The sequence below is a fragment of the Sorghum bicolor genome, chromosome 5 (genome assembly GCF_000003195.3).
Source record: "Sorghum bicolor cultivar BTx623 chromosome 5, Sorghum_bicolor_NCBIv3, whole genome shotgun sequence".
NCBI lineage: Eukaryota > Viridiplantae > Streptophyta > Magnoliopsida > Poales > Poaceae > Sorghum > Sorghum bicolor.
The window spans coordinates 65,426,467-65,450,506 of NC_012874.2; the positions used below are offsets into that span (position 1 = coordinate 65,426,467).

The 24,040-nt window shown below is 40.6% G+C and overlaps 1 long non-coding RNA gene across 1 annotated transcript; it reads right to left on the reverse strand.

Moving 5' to 3' along the window:
• LOC110435806 lies at positions 11,008–13,812 on the reverse strand. Its single transcript, XR_002453652.1, has 3 exons — positions 13,643–13,812; positions 13,472–13,551; positions 11,008–11,374 (listed from the first exon to the last, which is right to left on the reverse strand). It is a non-coding gene; the product is annotated as an uncharacterized LOC110435806 (long non-coding RNA).

Genomic DNA, 24,040 nt, shown 5'->3' on the forward strand with positions numbered 1-24,040 from the left:
GGTTCTTCGCTATGTGGGGTGCCATCTTGCCCTCTGACAATTGGTGAAGTGGTCGGGGAGCAACATGATTGGTGGTTGATAATTTATGAGATGTCTCCCATCGAGGCATAGCCAAACACACCATGACATAGCAAGGGACAACTTGGTCCCACTCAAACTACCGATTGATGCTCGACTGACGAGGTTATAGTGGATAGTCTGACCACGCATGGGGCGAAAAACTGGCCCATAAACGTGGTTCTTTTTTTTCAAAACTGTAAACGTGGTTCTTGACCACTCGGGGTCTTAAGACAAACAAAAGGCAGAGAAAGGACTACCTCAACAGCCTCAACTGGGTCAAGACAAAGCCCTCGGCATTCTCTCACATGTTCCAATCATCAACACCCCACTAAAGGCCAACAAGGGGCCTCTCAAGCAAACAAACTACCACATGACTGGTCGTAGTCTGACCTCATTTCTGAACGTGGTGGGCGCTCGCCAGCTTGCTTGACTCCGCTCCCACGAATGAAGTTCGGGTTGGGCAAAACAAGTGCAATGCCAAGCCTCGACCAAAAGGCTTGGGCAGCGAGCCAGCGACCCGGCCATAGGAAAACCTACCACACTCTAAGGGAAATTCATCTTTATTCATGTTAAACGATTATGAAATTGGCAGGGCCAATGCACTTACAAGATACAGAAAACTGACACCACCGCCAGCCAGGGGTGCCTACTACAAGTGTGGGAAGGACAAGGTGGAAAAGACACCTCACAAGCCTTCTTGTAGCACCATGACCCGCCTTGGGGCACGAAATGCACGGAAGCAAAGAAAGGTAGAACAACATGACTCAAGTGAGCCCCACTATCATGTCCTCTATGACGAGGACGACGATATGCCAGGAAAGCACAAAGCCACCTCCAAACCTCACTCGGCTTGTGGCAGTCATTGTATGGTCTCCCAATGTGACCATGATGTACTACCAGGCTGATAGACTTTTGGAGCAAGCAAGCACCAACCTCCGACCACACATCTACCTGACACGCCCAAACTGCTAGAGTTCAGGCAGTGATGAGGCCATACGGCTCAGAAAAAGGGCATGATTCCATCTCGCACCCTGCTTAGCATTCTTCTAGCACCAGATGCTAGAAGTCATGTCATCGACGTCAGGCGAACGTAATCAGCACCTATATTTAGGCCTTGTTTAGTTCATCCCAAAAAATCAAAAACTTTTCAAGATTCTCTATCACATTGAATCTTACGGCACATGCATGGATTATTAAATATAGATAAAAACAAAAAATAATTACATAGTTTATCTGTAAATCACCAGACGAATCTTTTAAGCCTAGTTACTCTATTACTGGACAATGTTTGTCAAATAAAAATGAAAATGCTACAGTGTGAAAATGCAAAAACAAAATTGGATCTAAACAAGGCCTTAGGATCCTAGATGCACAAGTATGGCTAAAAATTTTGGCTAAGGATTGCATGAAGCACATGGGGAAAGCCCCAATTTATCGGATCGTGCATGACTGTACGGCACGTCAGCCTCGCTCCGTGTTGTGCCAGACGGGATGGCAAGGAGCATGGCCTATATGTGGCTTAAGCCTTGAGATTCCCTAAATGGCTCAGAGCTCATAGAATGGCAAGCAGCCTCAACAAAGACCGCACAACACAGACTGAGTCGCTGTCACACCCATATTTTAAGAACAAAATAGGATGCATAAAAGACTCATATGTGCCCCAGGAATTAGTCGCACACATAAGTAGACAAATCTCAAAAGTACCATTGCAGTGTTTATTACATAGCGGAACATAGTAAATCACATAGTCTCATACAAAGATGATAATAATATTAAATAACGCTCTCGACGGAAGCTCCACACAGGGACACTGTTGACTGGTTGACTCCAAACCTAGTACTCATAACGGTAGTCCTCATTCCAAGCATCATCATTATCATAACCTGGGGTGTTGGGAAAATGCAAGAGTGAGCACATATCGTACTCAACAAGTATAACCAGGGGTTCATGAGGCTCAAATAGCTGACACTGGTTTGACTGCATTTAGCTTTTAATGGTGGATAGCATGTTCATAATTAAATAGCAATTGTCAAGGTAGCATAAATAATCCATTAATCACATGATCAAGTGTAAGCATAATTAATCCATAGCATAAACGATAATCAAATGAACATAACAACTTAATAAGCTCATCGTCGGCGCAGCAAGAACCCCCAAGGCCGCTCATAACCGTGAGCACAGCTAGTATACCAGTTTTACACTCTGCAGAGGTTGTACATCTTTACCCATGAGTCATGATTTACCCTTTCGCCCGAGGTAGCTAATCTCTTAACCCCCTTCCTAGGGAGGTTGGCAGGGATCACTATGAAGCCTTTCAAAAGTTCGTCTCACATGTTAGGGCCGCAAGGTTTCCTTTGCGCGCAGATATAGAGCCCCCCTTCCGATGGCACAATGACTCGCAGCCTATACTCATACAGACAGAGGCCACACTATACCCAAAACGGTTCAGCCCCTCCGCCCTTTCGGGTAACCTCTAAAGGACTTCATACTGAGCTAAAGCCAGAGCCATTATAGCCCTCATGGTTGCACTGTTGTCCCGGTGATCACTTACAGACAAGATCTCATACAGTTATTTTTCATTCTTTTATGTTCATTGCATAGCTATTAATCATCTTACAAGATCATGGATTATATCAAGCACTAGCACATCTACAACAAACGCATATCAAGTAGGTAGCAAGAAATACAGGTAACAATCATCTATGATTTTGTTAAGGTCGTCAAGGTGATAGCATGCATATGATATATATGTGTACTTAAGTGAATAGGTAACAAGGATGATCCCAAGTTATACTTGCCTTGCTCAAAGCTCTCCTGAGCCTGCTGGTCTTCAAAAGCTTGGTCTTGAACACCAACGTACGGCTCACCGTCTAATCCCAATCATCAATCAACAACACGCAATCCAATGTAGACAATCATACACGAAGCAAACAAGATATAATTAGAACAATACACCAAACAATGGTAAAACAAAGATAAAAGTTTATAAAAATATTCTACGTAGCGCTACGATCACACAAACGTAAGGTTCACGAAAATCGGAATTAAAACGGAGAAGTTATGCAATTTCCAAGATTTCCTATAGAGAAATAATTAATTAAATGCTACTGCAGAAATAAAAAGTTTCAAAACAGAGAATAAATACTTCTAACATGTAGAGCTCGTAAATACGAATCTAACGAAATTTGGATGGATAAAAACGGAGTTAAAATGAATATTTTATGGCCAATTCAATTTCAGTGGCAAAATTGTAAATAACAGGAAACGTATTTTTACCCAACCCGAACCAGAATACGCCTTTAGAAAGTGAAAGCGTAAATTGGAAATACGCAAAGGGACCGCGGGTTGTTTTCAGAGATCTTGGGGGTCTCTTTAACAAAAATGACCCCAAAGGGGTAAGTTCTAATCTTGAGCGTTGATCGAGATCTGGACGGCTGGGAGGCTTCCTGGGAGGCTTCCTGGGCGCACAGAGCCGACGTCCGGCCGGAGCTCAGCACCGGCTCGGTGGCGGCATGGCCGGAGCTCCTGAGCTCGCCGGCGTCCGCTGGCTTCTCGTTTCCGAGCACCGTTTCAAGAAAGAAAAACACCGGGAAGACGAGCAGCTCACCGCGAAGTCGACTGCGTCCTCGGTTCAGTCCGAAAGGGAGTAGAAGGAGCGCGCGGCGGTGGGGCTTGACTCAACCTCGGCGAGATCCAAACTGTCGCGGATAAACGGAGCTAGGGCACGTTTTCGTGGTTTAGATGCAAAGGAAAACCCGCCGCAGTGCTTGGGAGTCTTATAGAGCACGGTATAGCAAGAAATCCCGGATTCACAGGATTCGATTCGGCCATGGGACTCTCGGCCGAATCCTGCTCGAACACGGCTGGGGAAGGAAGGAAAGGGGCTCTGACGCGTGGGGTCCGAGCGTCAGGGAGAGAGAGGGGCGGGGCCCGGTTGGCAGTGAAGGAGGAGAGAGGGGGAGGGAGTACTGGGCCGATCCGCGGTCTGGGCCGCAGTGGGGAGGAGAGATGGGGGTTTGGCTGGGCTGGGGGGGGAACCAGGGGCTCCTCCCCTTTTCTTTTTTTTCCAATTTCTTTTCTGTTTTCTTTTCCAAAACCTTTTCCAAATAGCATTTTGAAAGCACAATTTATTTCTAACCAAGAGCAATCAACACAAAATAAAATATGTATCGGCATGAATGCACAAAATCATGTTACTAAACCTATGATAAATTTTAATTTCCCCAAAAATTATTTAAATGCTAAATTTAAATGCTCACAAAAGTACTTAATTAAATCAAATTAAATCCTATTAATTGAAAATTAAATTTTGGATGTTACAGTCGCCTGGCTCCTAACGTACACAGATCGTCTTGGCTGGTCGAGCAGAGGCCATAGGCGCACCTCTTGTAGCTGACAACTGGCAGACACGTGTGCTACGCCCCGAGGCATAGTCGACAAGATAACACACAAGCACCAATAGGAGAGAAAAGTATCTTCACGATTATTTCTAAGGCCTTGTATTTAGCCCTTGTTTAGTTCACCTAAGGTAACTTTTCAAGATTCCCTATCACATGGAATGTTGCAACACATGCATGGAGCATTCATTATAAATAAAAAAATAACTAATTACACAATTTGCCTTTAATTTGTAAGATGAATCTTTTGAGCATAGGTAGTCCATGGTTGGACAATAATTGCTACATACAAACGAAAGTGATATAGTGTCAAAATCCACGTGACTACTATCAGGGGCATATAACTATAGTATCCCAAGGCACATATAGAAAATCACTCAGAGCGGCCCAACCGGTCATGGCCCAACAAACCAGGGCCTACCTTGACCATCCTCATCTCCCAACCATGCACTGCGCTACCACCTCGACCACTTCTTGCCCTGACCACTCAGGAAGGACGAGAGGTGGGTGAGGCATTAAATGCCCCTGCCTAGACAAGACATGCATGTGCACGCACACTCCTCTGTATAGAGAAGGACGACGACCCTTCAACCCACCAAGACCTAGGGTAGAGCATCACCCATCGGGCACGTTTGATAGCATCGATTGGTGGAGACTTGATGTTCACAATCTAGGCTTCGAACAAAGTTTGATTCAGACTGCGACAATTGTTACACCACTACTCCATTGGTTATCAACCATGCGTAACATGATTGACATCGCCAAGAAGGCCTTCTTGCAAGCAAATCTAGAACACAAGAAAAACAAATAAACACAATCTATGATTGCAAATAAATAAGAGCAAGAAGTTTAAGTCTTTATTTGAAAGGACTAATCACCACAGGCGAACAAGATCAAGAGTCTTGGTTTAACAGCAAATGATCTTGACGACACAATTGCAGCAAACAATGTCTGTTTCACGTGTATAACAAGAACACAACAATAACCGGCCCTAATGATAGTGATAGCTGCATAATATAGAGTCTTGGGAATCACCACACAGGATGTGCCCCCTAATTGGCCCAAACTTGACACATGGTCCAATGTAACAAAAGATGGTGTCACAACACCTTGTTAGATTCTAGACGCTGACTTCTTTTTATGATTCCCATTGACTTAGGAAAATTTTGATGTGAAACCAAAGCCATTGGATAGTTTATCAATTTATCTTTCCAAGTATATCTAAATCATCAAAATTAGAGTCCTTATGCACCATGGCCATTGATTTTACATAGGATTACAACTAAAATCCGAGATGGACCCCAACTCGAGTTGGACTGGGCATCCACCATGGTGCAGACGAGTTGGATGCCCACACTAGTACTAGTCCTCCTCACCTTAGGCCTTGTTTAGTTCCCAAAAAAATTCAAGATTCCCTGTCATATCGAATCTTGCGACGCATGCATGAAGTATTAAATTTAGACGAAAACAAAAACTAATTACACAATTTGTCTGTAAATCACGAGATGAATCTTTTGACCCTAATTAGTTTATGATTGGACAATATTTGCCACAAACAAACGAAAGTGCTACAGTATCCAAAACCCAAAATTTTTGCCAACTAAACAAGGCCTTAGTGTGCACGTGATGGCGGAATGTCGTCATCATCCTTCTGATGGACAAGACTATACTCCGTGGCTCAGCATCGTCACAATGCATTGCTTAGCACCATCGAAACCCTGCCTAACTCGACAGACAGGATGTCACACCTCAAAATTTTCAATTTTGGGTTATGCATAGAAAATACTAAACAAGTATAAATGAATTTAAACATTTGTATAAGATTTACCAAATGAAATTATTTTCTTTGGAGCTTCCCAGATCTTTTAGTTGTACGCCAAATCATTCTTTTGTGCTCATCATTTATGAACCTATATTCCTGCAAACTTCTCGGAAGTTTTCAAGCTTTTTCTAGAAATTCTTTCTCGTTTTTTTGTGAGCATAATCTAATTTTTGGATGCTCCAAATTATCTTACCTTGAGCTCCAAATACTTTATTTGGGCCTGTCATGTTTCATGATGTCTCTGAGAATTTTTCCTAGATTTTTGGAGCCTTCAGAGTGTTTTTCGTGGCTTAAATAATAATTTTGGACTTTTTCTAGAATTATTTTATTCATAAAAATAATTAATTCCGAAAATAAGAAATCTTTCATTTTATCCCAATGCTCAAGCCCATGATCTCAAAGGCTAGTATATTGATTTACTAATGGGCTTTAATTAATCAAGCCTGTTAGTAAAATTAGAGGGTGCAATATCAATTAGTACCATATTACTAATTGATATGATGTACGGAGTTTCCCACGCTATAAATTTGCACCAACCCCTGGACATATCTATGATATATCGAAGCACTTGGTAAACCTGGTAATCTTTTTTCTTCCTTCTTGTGATTCGCTAGTGGATGACGTTGCCGGTTCCTCATCACCTCTATGTACCTACAGCTTCAGTACGTGTCACCGTGACCAGCCGGCGATAAGGCCTTAGCTCCTAGCGTATGCAGCTTGACCTCGTCCTTATGTCAACTCCATGTGGCCGCTCGGCTCCTACAGCGAGCCACCGTCGCTGGCAATGGTGAGCCTATCTACTCGATCTGTGTATGCAGCTATTTATGCTGATCTCATTGCTTCCGGCTTATGTTTAGCCATCTTCCTTCGTTAACAGATTGCAGCGTTGTCTCCCGTGGTGCTAACTCATTGGCCGAGCAACTCCTGCCCTTCCCTCCACGAACAGCAGCAGCCCAATCAGACCACGTCCAGATGGAAACGACGACCAGGGTAGAAGATAAGCGTAATTACGATTTTGCCACTGTTTCATAATATCTCCGCCGTTTATTCGTTTTATGTCCGATTCGAGTGGTCCTAATTGTGTTAGGTACAAGTCGTTACGCTCTACCTAGTTGTTCAAAAGTTTAGCATGTCACTTCATTATAAATTTATAAATTTAAATACTAATAAATTAATATTTATTTAATAACTTTCTAATTAAAAGTAATCTAAGTTTTACTCGGTTCTTATTGTGTTACGACCGTGCCGACTATAAACTGCATGTTAGAAGAAACATTTAACATGTCTTACATCATTTAATTTTATAAGATAAATATTATTTTGATTTATGCTCATGCAATTGAGTTTCTAATTAAAAAGCATAATAGAACTTACTTCGGTCTCTCATAAATTAATGTTAATCTAGTTAATATCAACTTTAATGTCTTTTGAATTCTAAGATGCTTAGTTCAACTCTGAAATCTAAGTGCTTTAGTTTAATTGCCCCATGCTCTCTATACAAAGTTAAATACTAAATTGATTAATACACTTGCATCTAGTTTTATAACTAAAAAAATCAATATAGGTTTTATATTTGTGTATTTCATATGTATATGTTAACCTGATCAAATACTACACATAATCATGTTTCTAAATTATAATTTATTCAGTCCAAACATGTATGTTAAATTCAAATTAGATTTTAGATGTTCTCATATGGCATAAATGATATCTAAATATTTATAAATAAAACATGATTAGTTTTAACTTGACTTTTGAAAAATAAATATGTCACCATTAATCTGAATTAATGACTTTTAGATTATTTTGTTTACTTAAATAAATCAAATATCTAGGTTTCTCTTTTATAATATAAAACTCTCGATAGTCGTTTCTTTCTAACGTAGCCCTGTTCTCCAGTGTTTCTTGTGTTCTCGCGACTATAGTAATTTGTTCTCTTTTAGTACGTTGTGTAATCTTGTGTGGTGAATTGTTCTTAGTTGCTTTTATTTGTTGTTTGTTTGTTTGCCTATGTGTGGTGCTTGATACGAGTAGACGAGAACTATTTGTGGACGCTGAGGATCAGAAGATGATGACCGAAAGCTAAAGGTGTGGGAATTGAGCAAGTGTTTAAGGCAAGTATACCTTGGGACTATCCTTGTTACCTATACACAATCAATACAATATATATCATATGCATGTGTCCACCTTGATGACCTTAGCAAAATCATAGATGATTGTTATCCTGAATTCCTTGTTACCTATTTGGATATGCATTTGGGTAGTCCTTGCTAGTGCTTGATTATAATCCATGATCTTGTAACATGAATGTTTGGATATACAATAAACAATAAAATAAACTTTCTAGCAACTTGAATATAATGGGTGGAAAGAACTCTGGCTTTTGCTAGATTGATCTTGACCCTCCATAAGGACTTATCCCTTGGCAAAAGTTGGGACAACTCGTACAACCATGAGGGCTATATGGCTCTGGCTTTAGTCAAGTATGAGTAACTTTTCTAGCTAGTTAGCGATTACCCATGTGGCGCAATTGGGGAATAGCAGACCGTGGATTCCTGTGGGTGAATCACATGGACTGACTAATGAAACCAAGCGGCCCTAACTTGTTAGACAAACTTTTGAAAGACTTCATAGTGATCCCTGCCGACCTCCCTAGGAAGGGGGTTAAGAGACTAGCTACCTCGGGCAAAAGGGTAAATCATGACTCATGGGTAAAGATGTACAACCTCTGCAGAGTGTTAAATCTGGTATACTAGCCGTGCCCATGGATACGGGTGGCCCGGAAAACTGACGGAATAGATGGACACTGATGAACATGATTAATGATGATAAATGATGGTTTATTATGTTGTTTATGTGTGTTACTCTTAAATTCTTGTATACATTGATCATGTGGTTATGGGATTAATTATGCTACCTTGACATTTGCTATCTAAATATGAACATGCTATCTACATATAAAAGCTAATTGCTGTCAAACCAATGTGAGCTTATTGAGCCTCATGAACCCCTGGTTATACTTGTTGAGTACGACATGTGCTCACTCTTGCTATTTCCCACCACTCTAGTTTACTAGTGAGAGTTGATCAGAAGAGCGATGAAATCATGACGGATGTTCTCAGGATACAAGAAGTGCTAGGCATATGTTACCCCCAGTCAACCATCCCTGTGAAGATTGAGCCTGAGGATTAGTTACCGTTCCGCGATACTCTGATGTAAGTGTTAATTATAAGTAAGTTTTCGCTATATAACATTGTTTCTGATACTGTTCCTTTGTGTTGCTGTATGTGTGGACTTCCTGGGCACACATATAGCTAGCCTGATTTTGTTCCTTAAAACCGGGTGTGACACAGGCATACGGCCATACCCACTACAGTTATGGCACTCACGACCAGGAGTCAACTGATGTACACTTGGCCCGATCTTTTGATTGGTTTGATTGCGTTGATTGGTGGAGACTCAGCGTTTGTGATCTCGACTTCAACCCAAGTTTGATTCAGACCTCAACAACCTTTACAACACTGCTCCATTGGTTATCAACCACATGAACGCGATTGACCTCGCCGAGAAGGTGTTTCTCCAAGCAAATCAAGAACACAAGCAAGAATAGATAACTATAATCTAAAATTGCAAATAAATATGAGGCCTATGAATATGAGAAGAAGTTCACATCTTTATTCGAAAGGACTAAAAACCATAGGCGAAGAAGATCAATAACAGGGCCTTGGTTTAATAGCAAACGATGTTGGCGATATAGTTGCAACAAAAAACAGTTGTTTGATGTGGAAAACAAAAATGCAACAAAACTCAACCCTAACGAGAGTGATGACGACATAATATCAAAGCATACAGGCAAGATACCTCAATGTTAATTTAGGATACATACATATCTATTGTGGATACCAATATCTATATTGTGGATACACGTATCAAAATTAAGATGGGGCTCTGCAAGTATACACAATTATCTCTATTGTGGATACATATACTAATATTAAGATGTGTCACTGCCTGCATCCATATATATCTCTATTGTGGATACAAATTATATATTAAGTTATATTGCTCCACATATACATATATATATCTCTATTGTAGATAGATATATCAACCTTAAGATGTGCCACTACATGTATATAAACCAGACCGAACAAGGCAATATGCCTACGAGAACACAAGTTCAACAACTATACCACCAATACTGATCTTCCCCACTCGCCACTCGTCAGCGAGACAATGAGGATCCAGTGCACTGCTCTTTGCATTGTCCTAATGATATGTCTTCAAACCTCTCATCCTGCTATCGTGGTAAGTATATAATTTCTTTTGTACTTACAACAATTCAACCCATACGTGGTTTATAAACTCCAATTGTGGATTCATGCAGTTATCGTAGTTAATTATCATTTATATGGATGCACTGAAGCGCGTTGCCAAACAAAATGCTTGCAGTATGCCAATAAGTATAACCAAGCGGTAAAGAGCTTCCAATGTGTCAAGGCAGATCTTTGCCACTGTGAGTGTTTTAACAAGCAGCATCTGCCGTGTCACCAAAGTCATGGGATTAGTTGACGCAGAGGACGATAAAAATGAACTTTTTTTTGAATATAATATATAGGATTAAAACTGTCACCAACTATGGATATGGAGGTTACATGGAGGCAGACAATGCCATATTGCTAGCCATTGTATGTGCTTTATCCGTGACTTGTTTCCATACAATTATAATAAAAGTGATTGCGCATCTTTCCTATACTTTTGTTTCACTCAATGTATTGGATCCACTGTTTTGGTTACAACTAAGATGCTATTTGGAAGGTCAGTCTTAGAACCAAAAACCCTTGTAAAATACAGGTCCAGAACATTTTACATCTGCCATTGAAAAAATGTGTTTGGATAGAAGGTAATACAACATAAATTACTACTGGTTTAGACAAAAACACCCAGAAAGGAAAAAGTCTTGTTCCATGGTGACAATTTTTTTTTGACCAATGTCAGGCTCAGCCGCTGATGATTTGATTGCTTCTCCTTCTTCCTCGGGCTGTAGGGCAATCCGTTTTCATTGGCACTAGCCTAACCGCTCTCCGATGCCATCCTACTTCGTCACCACCAGCCTCTCCCTCCCCCCCTCCTCCGCTTCTGACAATCGCCCTGCTCTCCCTATCTCCTCCACCGCCGCCAGTCGCCGGACTCTTCGATGTTGACGCAGCTGCAGCTTACACTTGGTGGATATGCACCAGGAGAACAGCGCGATCAGTATGGCTGGGACTCAATCTTGTTAATTTCTGGGGAACTCAATTGTTTATTTACCAAACTGACATCAATTTCTCAGTACTAGGCGATCATCATCTCCTTTTCCAGAATATAGTCCACTACTTACCAGAAGGTTGAAGCACCTCTATCACAGGCAGAAATTGATACACGGTTTCTAGTGCACAAGGAAAGACAGGTGTAAAAAAGTTCAGCTCTAAAAAGATTGCTAGGTTGCAAAACAGGCCCTCTCTGTCATGGCCTGACTGCCATGGCTCTAATGCCTCTGTAAATAGTTGCATAAAAAACAATTCATAACTTTTCAATAAACTCGGATGAAGAAAACTTTATATCAAAATTATAGCCCTCGATGCGGCTTTTGTAATAAAAACTGTTTGAATTGAAACCTTTTTGGGTCCCAAAATATTATTGTAAGTTAAAGATTTTGAAAGCTAAAATTGAAAATTACCAAACAATCTTGGATGTTGATATGATCTATATGAAAGTTATAGCTCTCAATAGAATCTACGACTTTGTAGTTCAAAGTTCTCTATTTCAAGTTGTTTAGAGTCCCAAATATGTGTTGCAAATTTATAGATTTTGCAATTAAAATTTAGAAATTCTAAACGACCTTGAATGTTCACATAATTGAAACAAAAGTTGTGGTGGTCGACCTGAGCTATGTGTTTGTTGTTAACAAATTTTTTATTTGAAGTCTTTGTGAGTAGAAATCATGTATTTCTACCTGCGGTTTTCCTAAGGATCCGTCACTAAAAATCATATTTTTAGAGGCGGTTTTTTAAGAAAACCATCTGTAGAAATAATTTGAAATTAAAATTTTTAAGCTTTTCAAATGACCTCGTTTGAAAAAACTGCCAAAATAAAACTTATGAAAGTTTGTAGTTGACAATTTTTTCATTTGAGATCATCTTGTCGTCGAAAACAACATTTGAATTTCTCAAATTTGAAATTCAAAGTTTGTAAATGACATCGGATGGAGAAACTACCAATATAAATGTTGTAGATCTTGAAAAGTTATGAAACTTTGTAGCTGACAACTTTCCCATTTGAATCAGTTTAGGGCCTCAAATAATCAATGTATGCTCAGTTTAGGATAATATGTGGGGAACTAAAGTCTAATATAGAGGAGGCTTCACGCGAGGGCGAGGTCTCGGGTTCGAATCCCGCTGGCCACGTAGCGTGCGATTTTACGTGAAAAAATGCGCAACTTCGACGGAGACAGACGAGCGAGGGGCGATTAGCCCGTGGGCCTTCCCCGGGATTAAAATCTTTTTTTCCTACTTTTAAAAGCCGATTTCGGATTTTCTAGAAAAAAAGTTACCAATGGCGGTTGGCTAAGAGAACCGCATGTGGAAATTTCTTTCCTACTAGCGGTTGTCTCAGCAAATCGCGTGTAAAAATAGATTTCTACAGGCGGTTCTCACTTAACCACCAGTGCAAAAATTTATTTCTACTGCCCCTAGGACGGTAGGGAAAACACCTGTAGAAATGTGTTTAGAACCTGCTAGTGTTTCCAGCAACGACAGGCTACAGGCACCTGGCATTCTTCTGAAACTAATTAAGTTTCAGCCGTTCAAAAGTGATTGGGAGATTAGCACAAAATGTGCAAAATTAGCATAGATGCATCGAAAGCAAAATGCTCACTATCCTAGTGTACCACTACCATACATGCATCTAGGCATCTAGCAGGTGCTATGAAAAAGCTCATCACTGTGTCGACAGAAAAAAATTATCTAGCCTGCAACCCAATGTTACTGATAGAGATACCGGTGTCAGATTTCAGCTCAAAATACTAGTTTACCATCGGATATGAATACACATGTCATCACAATTTCGCAAGATCAGGACACCAACCACAGAGCTAGAGAGCAAAAATTTTGCAAGATTTGAACATAAACCACAGAGCTACATAGCAAATCACCTGCGTTGCAAGAGGTGGGCAGGTCCTTCTGCAGATCTGTCAACTCTTTAAGGATTCTCTTTGGCGCCATTAATCAAACCCTACATAAAATCCCCAAAATCCACTGGTCAAATCTAACCCAGGGGCCGTGCTAATCGAATCGAGGGAGGGGGGACCAAGGGTCGCACGTACCGGTCCACTACCTTGAGCCCATTGAGCTGACCAGGTGACGGTCTCGATGGAGCCGTGCGCGGCTTTGCCGCTCACGCGTGCCGGCGAGACGCTCCACTGTGGCGCCAAAGGGGCTGGGCAGGGGCCTTGCCGGTGAGCTGAATAAACAGGGGATGGAGTGAGGAGTGCAGGGCTAGGGTTTTCAACTACCAGGGTGTCTTTTATACCTGTTCACTTTGGCCAGGCGAATCATGACCGTCCATTCTGATCGGACGACTAGCATGGCTCGTAAATCAGTCTTAGTCATTTAGTGGGCTGTGCAATGCGTTAAGCCCTTAAACAGCCCATGCGCCTGCACGCTGTGCTTTTGGCCGCTTCGGTCTTAAGGCCGGAAAATATTTTATTTCTAGTATTATGTTTTTGCTTTATTTAATTCTAATAAATTTCATTGCTCCCTACACAATTTTGATATGAGGGAGAATAGCTAAGTAGTGGTCTAGTATCTTCAAAATGTTTCAAAGTGATTTGCTATTTAATTAATTTCGACAGAGCCAATATAAATGGTTCACTGTGCCATTTCATGGACACTAACTATAACTTATATGTTTTCATAGCTCTTGTGCATTTCATCGTCGTGTGCTCTTGAAACTTTTCTCAACCTCATAGGTACCAAATGTTAAGGAGACACACAAAGTTTCAAATTTTGTCCTTTTCTTTTTTAATTATTTTGGCTGAATTTTTGAAAAATCATAAAATGGAAAATGCATGTAAAATATTTGACTTGGTCAAACTTTGAAAAAATAAAACACTAAATGACCTCAAATAATTTTTTTAATATTTACAAAATAAAACTCATCAAGGTCTAAACTTTTTGTAATTGTCCACTTTTCATTTGGCAAAGTTTGAACCATTTAAATTTTGAATTTTGAAATTTTGACACCTCGAGACCAGTTTTTGAAACCCTAGATAATCTCATCTCGAAAAGTCATGAATACCAAGATTGGTCCACTCATCAAGATCTACGTTTAATACATAGGTCATTTTTGCATTTGACAAAGTGTTACGAAAGTGTATTTCTAAATCCATAGGTCTCACATATAGTTCCATAAAGTCTATGTGATATTCAAAACTTTGTGACTCCTGTTTACTAACACTTTCTCAAATGTAAAAATAAACTATGTAATAAATGTAGATCTTGATGAGTTGTACAACCTTAGTATTCAAAAGTTTTTCATTTCAGGTCATTTAGTGTCTCATTTGACCATTTTTTCCCAAAACACTTATTCCTACGTTCACCAACAAAATGTAAATCGAATCATGGTCCCACACATCGACATGCTGGCGTAGTGGTAAGGCGGATTGTTTTCTATCCTCAGGTTTTGAGTTCAATGCCCACCGTCGGCATTTATTTTTACTATTTCGAATTTACTTGATCCTGGATGAACTCGAACAAAACAACGTTTGTCACATCAAAATTGCTAATGCAATTGTAAGGCTTCTGTTTTGGACACCCAAGCACTGGGTTCGATACCCTTGGATTGCACTTTTGTTTCCCTATCTTTTTATTTACCAATTTTTTTATTGACCAATTTACAGAAGGCTATGTTGGGCTGGTAAACAATTAAAAATAAAGTGCACATTTAGTCATGTAGCACTCTAATGGTAAGACATGTTTCTACTATCCACATAAGTGCAATCTTTTTGTTCCTATATGGATAATATTTTTAGTTTTGTCATATATGCTTGTTACAAAGTTGTTAAAAAAATATACATGTAATAAAGTAACATAATTATTTTGTTCAAATAATTTAATAGATTGTGTTTACTACTTTTGCAATCACATTTTCTATTTTTCTTTGCACCAAATATTAGTAGCAAGCTTAGAGTATGATGAATTCAAAATTCATATACTGTGATGATCCTAATTAAATCGTCACCAATTAGTGGGCTAGGAATATCTAGTGAGCTCATCCTTGATGAAAAATGAATATCGTCACGAATTGCGGCTCTCAGTGGTTGTTAGTAATGATTTGTAAATCTGTCACTGAGAAATTGTCACAGATTAACAGGTTCCTTGTAGTGTATACTTTTGTTCCATCCAATTATAATAAAATGTTTTGGCTATGATTAAATTATTTTGGACCATGTTAAGTTTGGTACTTTCAAAATAGGTATTGTGATTCCTTGGGTTTGGTCGTTTGGCATGTTGGGGTTTGGGCCCAAACCGTGGCGAATCTGGCTAGCTAGGACTTCAAGATCTTCTCTCAAGAGTCCTAGCGGAGGGGTGGCGCCATGGGCTTGTTGCCCACTGGTGAAACCTCATGATGTGGAGGAAGCTCACTATAGCAGTCAACGGGCTAGGGTACCAAAGTCGAGGACCTGAGTTGGAGCAAAGGTGTCAGTCATGATTGAGAACACGTTGGAGAAGTTGACACCTCTATCTAGGGTGGTGCCGCTTGCTCCTACGATGAGGCAAGTGGCTCTGACCACCATAGAGCCAGAATCACACTTGATGCTGCCCCTACTAGGCACACTAGCTATCGTGGGGTTGGAAACATGCGATATTGTTGTTCAAGTTGGTGTCAGAGTATGGGTCTCTAGTGGCTCAAGTGGAATCAAGAATATAGGAATCACATAGAGATGACGTTACGATTTATCCTAGTTTGGGCCAATTTGGCCCTTACATACAGTAGTTGATGATCTATATACTCAAAAGCACTCAATATCGGGGGGCTACAACAAAGTGTAAAGAGAGGTTTGGTAGGGGTTAGCTTCATACTAATCCAAAGGTTGCCTCGCTGCTGGTGGAGCCTTCCTCTTAGAGAGGAGTAATACAATGGGACACGGTGGAGGAGCCCTCAGTGCCCCTCCCTAGGTTGCCTTCCTCTTGGTGTTGAGCGGAGGTGGATGGAATGGTGTGCTTATTGATTGATTGGGATCGCCTTTCCCCTGGGTCTGACGTTGTCCCTTATATAATGAGATAAGTTGGGTACATGGTGGTTTGGGGGAACAAGTCTATGGTCTAGGTGCACTAGAGTCCAGGAGGGTCTTGCAACGTTGCACCACGGATCGTGGTAGTGTTGTGGAGCTGAAGAAGACTTAGGCATCATTTAGCTGCTCTATTCTGATAGGTGGACCATATGGAGTCTTCCTTATGGTGAAGGAGGTCAGCTCTAGGGGTTAACATGAGGGCTAGAAGCCTAAGCCCCTAGAGGCTTAGGGAAAGCCTTTTCTTCTTGTGTCACACCCGAGCATGACACTGTTAGGGGAGCAGTTGGCAAGGCCACACCTTAGGAGTGGTGTTGGGTAGCTTCTGAGCATCGGTAGTTTGGGGCTTCCATTCTTGTGCTTGGGCCTTGGCTAGCATCATGAGCCAAGCAAAAGCAAAGGGCTAAGCTTAGAGATGTCATAGAGCAAGAGACCAAGGCTCGAGTGAGCCGCTACGCCCTAAGAGGAGGTTATGACCAAGTCAGGCTTGGTTGAGTCTCTTTGCTAGAGCTTGTGAACAAGTGTGCCCGATGGGCATAGCCCCAAGCTCTCGAGCCATATTGGAGTTGTTGGTTGGGGGTCTTTTTCAGTCAGCAACCATTGGACCCTAGGCTTAACATAACCATACAATAGGATGTTGTTACCTAAGAGCTTCCTCATGGAAGCTTGGCACCACCAATAGCACCAACTCAATGGCAGCAATCATTGTATCTTGTAGCAGTGAATAATGTCTGTTGTTTACCCATGGCATGGCAGTAGAGGCACGCACCTAGGAAGCCAATTCATCTCATAGGCTAGCCATCTCTACTAGCAGCCTAGTGAACCCCTTGTTGGCCAATCATATGTAAAGCCACCTCAGCTTGGGCGTCAACTAGCTACCCCTGCATGACTGAAAGGAACAAGGATGCAAAGCTCATAACAATAAGACAAGGACAACTAGAAACAAGAGATAGGGAAGATGAAGTTTCACAGAGCCCTAGCTGTGGCCGCCTCCTCATCTATGATGTTGAGCGTCGTGTATACTACCAAGAGGCATGCCCTCATCCACTTGACCTACCGACATTCATCATGGAGGGCTTGGCTAGCCACGTCTAACAACTATGTGATGGTGTGGATGTCATGACCACCATCATCAAACTCCTCATCATTAGCAAAGGAGGGAGAGCCCGATGACAAAGCTGCCCACACTGTAATGGTTGTGATGACAATGAGGCATCCCTGGCTACCATATAGCTTGTCATTAAGTCCTACATGGTACATTATCTGACAAATGGGCTTGGGTTACTCACACCACCCATATATGCGACCATATCTAAGCTATTGGCTCAGGAACGGTCAAGGAGGAGGCCCATGAGGGCTGAGGCAGTCGATCAATGTAAAGACCAAGGCTAGCCTAGATTATCCAATATATGCTTATCTCGACAGTAGCTAGGATTAATCTATGGCACATTCCATGTAACAAACTAGGAATAATCCAATCTATTAGCCTGATCACCCTCATTGTAACCCTACCCCTCTAGCTATATAAAGGAGAGCATGGAACTTGCGATTAGGATCCATCTCATCTCATTCCAATTTACTACGTATGTAGTTAGGAGCAACAACCCCTATAATCGAGCATATGAATAAAAGAAGAGCAACAACACCACTGGAGTAGGGTTTTACGCACACCGTTGCCTGAACTAGTATAAATCCTTGTGTCTCATGCACTACCATCTAATTCCGTCTACATGATCACATTGCTAGGCATTGTCAGAGCTAATCCATCCGACATAAAGATACCCCAATTATGACCACTGAGTCATATGATGAGACAACCGAAAAGCCTCTTTTCACTGCTAGTTCAATGGCCACTACAACTTATCGGCCTGGGAATCAGCAGCAAAATAGTTTGGCCACCTGTTTTGTAATATATGTGGAGATAAGGGTGCATTGACCATTTCTAATGTATGTCCCTCAGTTGTCACATGGTGGGGGATAGGGTGTGCATGCCGACAATGTATAGGATGGTGCATCGATCGCATGTGGAGGCTAGCATGGAGGACGGTGATATGGTAGCACTAGGAACTCACCCTCGTCTTTAGCAACCTTGGGCCTCACGCCCCTCTCAAGGAACAAAACTGCCTTCGAAACAAGTGCAAACAAGAATGCAGGGATAACTTGAATCCACTATAACACAACATAGCTTTGTCAAAACTTTTTGTTGTCGGTGAAAGTAACCTTTGCCGACATATAATCTCTTGAGAAAGGTTTTGCTGACAGTTTACAAACAGTCATGGTAGAAGCCATCGGCAAAGATTTTGCCAACAGTTAAAGGAGTCATCGACACTTTTTGTGTAGCCAAATGGTGTACCTACACCGATAGTTAGGACTTTCTCCGATAATTAATCTTTTGCCTACAGTTTGAACCTACACCGACAGTTAGGACCTTTCCTGACACTTTGTATGTTGGTGAATCCATTTACAAGGTCCTTTGTAAACTAAAGCTTGTCCATCAACAAAACTGTTGGCAAAATTGTATTGTACATAATAGGTATAAATACACTTTGAATTAAAATATCAAATCTTCCATAGATACACCAACTTGATAATCATAGTACATAGAGCCATACATATATAGGTCCAATGATCATACATAGCAAGTCAATACATATATAGGTCCAATGATCATACATAGCAGGTAAGTGATGATCATACTACATACAACCATACATATAGATGTCCAGAATGTAGATTAGTCACTAGCAGGCATATATATAGACACATACTAAGTCTTATACTAACTAGTTATGGCTAAAGCTAAGAGATCGATTAGAATTACATCACATGTTTCTATAAGGACTTGTTTGGACCACCACAAAATAATACCATGACCTTAGATGAGTCACAAATAGTTGATATTCCTCAGGTCATCAGCCAAGCTGAAAACGAATTCCTAACGGCTTCTTTTACGGAAAAGGAGATTCGAGATGAAGTTTTTGCTATGGAACACAATAAAGCACCCGGGCCAGATTGCTTCCCGGCTGAGTTTTATCAAAAGTTTTGGGATGTCATCAAAGTGGACCTGATGCAAATGTTCCATGATCTTCACTCAGGAACCTTGCCGCTTTTTAGCCTCAACTTTGGTGTCATAAGTCTAATTCCGAAGGTCCAAGAAGCTAATAGAATTCAATAGTATCGACCAATTTGCTTACTAAATGTTAGCTTCAAAATTTTTACTAGAGCGGCAACCATTAGAATTAACTCAATAGCAGATCATATAGTTGGTTCAACTCAAACGGCCTTTATGCAAGGACACAACATCCTCGAGGGAGTCGTCATTTTGCATGAGACAATTCATGAGTTGCATTATAAAAAAAGTGGAATTATTTTTAAAATAGATTTCAAAAAGGCTTATGACAAAGTTAGATGGCCTTTCTTACTACAAACTTTGCGGCTGAAAGGTTTCTCTCCTAAGTGGATCTCTTGGGTGCAAGCATTTATATCAGGTGGAAGTGTGGCAATCAATATTAATGATGAGGTCGGACATTATTTTCAAACGAAAAAATGCCTTCGACAGGGGGATCCACTATCCCCCATTGTATTTAACATTGTAGCTGATATGCTAGCTATACTAATTAAAAGAGCCCAAGGAGATAATCAGATAAGTGGAATACTGCCACATCTAGTTGATGAAGGTTTATCTATTCTACAATATGCTGAGGATACATTACTCTTTATGGACCATGACATCGAAAAGGCTCGCAATATGAAGTTATTACTTTGTGCATTCGAGCAACTTTCTGGGCTTACAATAAACTTCCATAAGAGTGAAATATTCTGCTTTGGAGCAGCACAAGAATCTTTTGTCCCAATATACCGAGATTTTTTGTTGTAATCAAGGAGCTTTTCCAATGAGGTATTTGGGCATACCTATACATTATAGAAGGCTCTCAAATGCAGATTGGAAAAGAGTAGAAGAACGTTTTGAAAAAAGACTTAGCAGCTGGAAAGGAAAGCATTTGTCAACTGGTGGGCGCTTGACACTGATTAACTCGGTGCTTAGCAGCTTACCAATGTATATGATGTCCTTTTTTGCGATCCCAAAAGGAGTTGTAAAGAAACTAGACTACTTCAGGTCAAGATTTTTTTTGGCAAAGTGATGAACAAAAACGAAAATACAGATTAGCCAAATGGGACATATTATGTCAACCCAAAAACCAAGGTGGACTTGGAATTCACAATTTAGACATCAAGAACACGGCCCTTCTGTAAGTGGCTCTTCAAATTGCGCACAACTGAGGGTACTTGGCAACAAATGCTACGTAAAAAATATTTAGGATCTAAGTCACTTTCTCAAGTTCAATGGAAGAATGGAGATTCACATTTTTGGGCCAGTTCTGATGAAGGTTAAACGAGATTTCCTACGTTTTGGGACCTTCATAATTCAGGATGGATCACAAGTAAGATTCTGGGAAGACAGGTGGTTAGGACAGTCAACTCTGCGTCAACAATATCCTTGTCTTTATAACATAGCCCGGCATAAACAGGTTACTGTAGCAGAAGTGCTAAGCACGTCTCCACCTACTCTATCCTGGCGAAGAGATCTAATTGGACACAAATTAGTGGCTTGGAACAAATTACTTCCACGCATCACGAATATTCTGTTAAGCCAGCAAGATGAATTTCGCTGGAACTTGCATCCTAATGGACAGTTCTCAGTTAAATCTCATTACCTAGCAATGTTCCATAATGATGTTCCTAATATTAATAAAGGCTTGTGGAAACTTAAAGCTCCTTTGAAGATCAAGATATTTCTATGGTATCTACGTACAGGCGTAGTGTTAACCAAAGACAACTTAGTTAAACGTAATTGGCATGGCAGCAAACAGTGTTGTTTTTGTCACAAAGATGAGACAATTAAACACCTGTTTTTTGAATGTCGTTTTGCTCGTGTTGTCTGGTCTGTTATCCAAGCGGCTTCAGGCTTGTCTAAACCGCATAGTGTCTCAAACATGTTTGGTTCTTGGCTCTGCGGTCTAAGTAAATAACTGAAATCGCTAACCTTGCTAGGAGCAGCAGCTACATGTTGGTCTCTTTGGTTATGTAGAAATGACCTGGTTTTTGAAAAGAAACATACTTGTTTTCCCTTACAGGTTATCTACTCGATTATACATTGGCTGCGTACATGGGCTGTCCTGCAAAAGCCAACTTCACAAGATTTGGTTGTAGCGGCATCTCAACAATTGGTGCAAGTGGCCAAGGAGTTTTTTACCCGGGCACATGGGTGGCAGTCTAGTCTTCGGATTGAGTGTTATTAGTGTGTCTTTATGTTTTAAGTTTTTTTTATAAGGCTGTGTGTACCTTTGCTATACAGAGGCTGGAAGTGTTTCAAGGTTTTTGTATCATCTCGATGTAACGATCTTGAAATTAATGAAGCTTTCTTTATCGAAAATAAAGCTAAGAGAACGATAGATCATGACTTGGACAATAAGTGACATTCAAAATTTCCATTGGTCTTTGGCCTACATGATAGTAGCCTAGTAGGTGCAAACAAAAGAACAGAACTGCAATTCATGTCTTCCTGCAGCACTTCTCGGACACTCATTTCGAATCCAAAGTACTTGAATACCAACTTGGTGCACATATGGCTGCTTCCACCCAAGAGAACATGTAACGGCTCGCTGGTCGAAGCTCAAAAGGTTGCCCAGTCCAAAATACTTGCAACACCATACAACTTAAGTACCTAACAAGAAAAAAAGGCGAAATATAAGTGAATTGTGCTCTGTATCATTAATTCTTGCTTTGTTATTGGGTGGAAATAGGGAAACGATATTAATGTATAGTGGACAGCTATGCTATAAACTATTTATTGATATAGAGCCATTATATAATTCCATTCAATCTAGTTAGCAATGACGTGTCAACTAGAAGCAACAAGCTAGGTACCAACAGCTTAAACAGCAGCTGTAGCAACCTATTACTATCTTTGAACTGATCAGGATGTATATAGCAGCCAACCAAATTTATAAAACCTCATAGTTTTTCAAGAAATTCTTCAACATATATATTATAATCAAATTTATAAAGCAGCCAGCCAACACAGCCTCATTGATTTCCCAAATTTCAACCAGTTCGGATCACATATACAAATCAAAATGTTCAAGTGCATACCTTCAAGCTGTGATGTGTCCTTCCTATGCCACCACATTTTAAGAGCTGAGGTGACTTCTTGTCATCCTTCATCTAGTATAAAACAAATATATTACTAACCAGCAAAATATAATGATCATTTCTTAAAGATAGAGAGGTTAGGCCATTATTACTGTCATGGGGCCATGCAATACATCTCCCATGAGCCTCTAGAATGGTGGTGACCCCTTCATATGGACGAGGCAGTACAGTGTTCCTCATTAACACATGGTTCACAACCACCTCACACTACTGCATGCCAAGAGCAGTACCCCCAACAATAGCCCTTGGGTTTTGTGTTTGAACGGTAGCCTTTGCCATAGGGACATCATAGGGCCTTACTACATTATATAGTATCACATCTCAAGGACACTTAGTGTCTCAGCTATTTCAGCCTCTAGGTTTTGCATATCACTGATATGAATAGTGGGTGAGTAGATATTCTTGAAGAAATTTCTCACATGAAGTGCTGCACTGACTCTTTCTGTCAATTTATTCGACCAGCGATGGGAAGCAAGCCCTATAACAATATGTGGTTGTCATGGCTCTTTAATCCAATTAACTTCTTCTCCCTAACTTGCACATTACGGCGCATATCAGAAGCATAACCATCTGGAAACTTCACTTCCTTCAATACTTGAAACGCTTCCCTACCATCAGGACTCATTGTAAACTGTGCTGGAGGTAAATAGAAGTAATCTTCTACACTAACAAGATGAAGATCACTTGTAATGCCAAGTTCCTAGATGTCGAAGCGAGCATTTAAGTTATCCTTGGATTTTCCATCAGTGTCCAAAAGTGTGTCAATAATATTCTGACACACATTCTTTTCTATGGTCTTTCCAATATGGCAACTTAAACCAAATGGATTTTCCTTTCCAGGCAGTTGATGGTTCATCTGTAGTTGGATTGCACTGATGCTTGGTTGGCTTCTTGGTTATTGGGTCCTTTCCCAAGGTTGGGCAGATATTGGCTGTCAGCTCCAATATTTCCTCTCCACTAAGAGGTCTAAGTGCTCGCCTAAATTCTATGGTATTATCAAAAAAAATCTGCATCAAACCAAAATTTGTGTTTGGCATCTAAGAATCTGATATGGCCCATGTAGACACACTTGCCTCCCTTTTTCAATTGGAAAGAACATGTATCTAAGTGGCATTCATGACAAGCAACTTTGCTAGAAGTGACACATGCTAGCAAATAACCTAGACTGTGCAAACTATGGCAGCACGCAGTTGGAAGTTTTCACGCTTAGGAGCATCA